Source organism: Danio rerio, chromosome 18 (assembly GCF_049306965.1).
Source record: "Danio rerio strain Tuebingen ecotype United States chromosome 18, GRCz12tu, whole genome shotgun sequence".
In the NCBI taxonomy this organism is placed as follows: Eukaryota; Metazoa; Chordata; class Actinopteri; order Cypriniformes; family Danionidae; genus Danio; species Danio rerio.
Window position 1 is genome coordinate 1510001 of NC_133193.1, and position 4193 is coordinate 1514193.

A 4193-nucleotide genomic window follows, 5' to 3' on the forward strand; every position below is an offset into this window, starting at 1 on the left:
GAAGAAAAAATATTATCAGACATACTGTGAACATTTCCTGAATCTGTTAATAATTCTGACTCCAACTGTATATATTTGCCATGATGACAGTAAATAATATTAGACTAGATATTCTTCAAGAAACTAGTCCTCAGCTTAAAGTGACACCAATTACTTAAAGTTTACCCAATTAGGCAATATTACCTGAAATAAACGAACATGCTTTCATCAACAACATATGAAACGTATAAAATACCTGTATATTAAATATTACATTACATAATACAAACATAACACATACTAATGCAATAATACATAATCTTGTATTTCCTATAACTGATATAAATACGATTTTCCCAAGTTTAATATACTAACAAACAATGAATATACAAATATACTCTAAAACACACTCAATTTCTTACATATTATTTTGCTTTATTTAGACTGATGCAAATACTCATTCATTCATTCATTTTCTTGTCGGCTTAGTCCCTTTATTAATCCGGGGTCGTAAACTTATCCAGCATGTTTTTGCGCAGCGGATGCCCTTCCAGCCGCAACCCATCTCTGGGAAACATCCACACAAACACACTCTCATACACAACGGACAATTTAGCCTACCTAATTCACCTGTACCGCATGTCTTTGGACTGTGGGGCAAACCGGAGCACCCGGAGGAAACCCACGCGAAGGCAGGGAGAACATGCAAACTCCACACAGAAACGCCAACTGAGCCGAGGTTCGAACCAGCGACCTTCTTGCTGTGAGGCGACAGCACTAGCTACTGCGCCACTGACTTGCCCTAAATATTTGACATAATACTGTATTTTAATATCTGATGCAATTACTATGCACTAATACATAAAGAAATATTTTTAGCAACAAAACTGCATGCAAATAAATATAATATCTTTTAAAGCAAATTGCGACATCCCCATTCTAAGATACTAATAAAATTGTAATGCTTTTTTACAAAACATATTATGCACAAAAATACCTGGATTTTCAAAATTGGACAATATTGTATTTTTAATATCTGATGCAAATACTAATCAACCAATTTTAATATACTAATACATCAAGAAATCGTTTTAGCAACAAAAATGCAAACAAACAGATGTCATTGCTTTTGATAAAAAAATAGCGACATCCTCATTCTAAGATATTAATAAAAACGTACTGTTTTTGTTATGAAAACAAAGAAGATGAACTAAAACGCCTCTATTTTAAATACTTTACATAATATAGTATTATTAATATCTGATGCAAAAACTAATCTCATCATTTATGCAACAAAAATGCACACAAATAAATGTCATTGCTTTTGATGCAAACAGTAACATCCTCATTCTAAGGTCCTAATAAACAATGCAGTGCTTTTTGTTTTATGAAAACAAAGAAGATGCACACAAATACCTGGATATTAAATATATGATGCTAATAATCTACCAATTTTAATGTACTTGTATATAAAGAAATATTTTTAGCAACAAAAACGCACACAAATAAATTCTCATTCTAAGATGAAAACAAACATTATGCACACAAATACCTGGGTTTTTAAAAATGTATATTTTATCTTTAATATCTGATGCCTATTTTAATCTACCAATACATAAAGAAATATTTTTAGCCAAAAAAAAAATGCATACAAATAAATGTCATTGCTTTTGATGGAAATATTAATTCGAAGATACTATTAGCCTTTTTAATGACTGTTATGAATAAAAAAAGAAAGATACAAACAAAATACAAATACAAATAAATATTTGACATAATATTGTATTTTTAATATCTGATGCAAATATTCTGCCAATTATAATATACGAATACATAAATAAATAACTTCCCCAACAAAATGCACACAAACAAACGCAACTGCTTTTGAAGTAACTCATCTTCATTCTAAGATACTAATAAAAAACTTAATGTATTTTATGAATAAAAAATAAGATCCATTTAAAATACCTGCATTTAAATATTTGACATAATTCTGCATTTTTAATATCTGATGCAAATACTAATCAACCAATTTAATGTCCTACATTAAGAAATCCTGTATCACAACAAAAAAAATCATGCAATAATTGTGATTGCTTTTGATGGAAATAGCAACATCCTTATTCTAAGATACTAATAGACCATTCATATGCTTTTTAAATTAAACATTATGCACACAAATGCCCGCATTTTAAATATTTGACATTATTTTAAATATCTGATGCTAATAATTGACCAATTTTAATATACTAATGCATGAAGAAATCATTCTAAGATACTAATAGACTATCTAATGCTTTTTATGAATAAATAAATGAGTAAATAAGATGCATTTAAAATACCTTTATTTTAAATATTTTACATATTACTTCATTTTTAATATCTGATTCAAACACTAATCTAGCAATTTCAATGTGCTAATACATAAATAAATCCTTTTTTATTAAATATTATGCACACAAATACCTTCATTTTTAATATTTGACATTATTTTAAATATCTGATGCTAATAATTGAGCAATTTTAATATACTAATGCATGAAGAAATCAATCTAAGATACTAATAGACTATTAAAAATGAGATGAATTTAAAATACCTGCATTTTAAATATTTGACATAATACTGTAATATTAATATCTGATTCAAATCCTAATCCACCTAATCTGTTTATGCAACAAAAATGCATACTAATAAATGCAATTGCTCTTTAAATAAATATCGACATCCTCATTCTAAGATACTAATAGACTATCTAATGCTTTTTATGAATAAATAAATGAGTAAATAAGATGCATTTAAAATACCTTTATTTTAAATATTTTACATATTACTTCATTTTTAATATCTGATTCAAACACTAATCTAGCAATTTCAATGTGCTAATACATAAATAAATCCTTTTTTATTAAATATTATGCACACAAATACCTTCATTTTAAATATTTGACATTATTTTAAATATCTGATGCTAATAATTGACCAATTTTAATATACTAATACATGAAGAAATCATTTTCACAACACTAACAGACTACTTAATGTATTTAATAGAAAAATAAGATGCATTTAAAATATTTGACATAATATTGTCTTTTTAAAATATCATGCAAATACTAATCTACCAATACACAAAGAAATTATTTTGGCAACAAAAATGCATACAAATAAATGCAATCAACATCCTCAAGACACTAGTGTGAATGCTTTTGTCATGAAGATGCACACAAACGCCTGCGTCTAAAAGAGATTTACGTCATCTTTTGCTCAATATGGACCAAAATCCAAAACAAAGGAGCTTTGAAAGCATAAGAATGTCCTAATATTTCCAGCCGGAGCGTGCTGTTGTTCTGATCTCCTGATTGAATGAATGCATTATAGCCGATCTCTCCGACTAAACCATCACACTGACTGTAATCTGCCTGAATCCCCCCGCAAACACACCCAGAATCAACATACCGACACACACGGACATCCAGCTCACCTTCAGGAGGATGGAGAAACACCGGAGGCCGCTGAAGACATACACACATACACACACACACACTTACATGCAAGCACACACACGCAGCGAGAGGCCGTGAGCGAGCAGAAATCCTCTGTGTTTATCTGATGCAGATCTGCTGCCACTGCTGCTGCCCTTTTTTGCCTGACAACACACTGGACTGAGCATGCTCAGTAGAGCCAGCAGAGAGAGTCATGTGACCTACAGCTGATGGTGGAGAGAGAGAGAGAGGGAGAAACAGAGGGAGATTTTATTATCATTTGATTTATTGTTTATGTAATCTGCAATGCTTTGGCTATACTTGACAATTGATGCTCATGTAGCTCTCTTGAACTGAATTGAATTGAAATTAAAAAAAGGAATTTTCCATATTTGCTTGGATTATCACAGAGAGAGAGAGAGAGAGAGAGAGAGAGAGAGATTATTTAAAATAATCTACACCGTTTATACTGATTATTAATTATTATAATAATTATTATATTGATCTACGATCAAGATTGACGAGTTTGATAAGTCTAATTATTTAATGATTTAATTGTTGCAATAATTATTCATATTTAATTATTTATATTTAAAGAGATGATTGATGTTTACCAAAATTATCACAGAAAGACCCTCAAAATTCAAGATTTTTTGATCTTTTTAAGTTGCAGTTTTGTTTTAATACTAATTTATATGTAATTATTTATATTTAAAGAGTGAATTCACATT

The 4193-nt window shown here is 29.4% G+C and overlaps 1 protein-coding gene across 1 annotated transcript in view; it reads right to left on the minus strand.

Moving 5' to 3' along the window:
* Positions 1-3631, minus strand: part of parp6a (poly (ADP-ribose) polymerase family, member 6a) — an 11750-nt gene extending 8119 nt beyond the window's left edge. Inside the window, 1 exon segment of the mRNA NM_001002537.1 lies at positions 3462-3631. The gene's annotated coding sequence lies outside the window, so the exon portion shown is untranslated.
* Between the last annotated feature and the right edge of the window lie 562 nt (positions 3632-4193).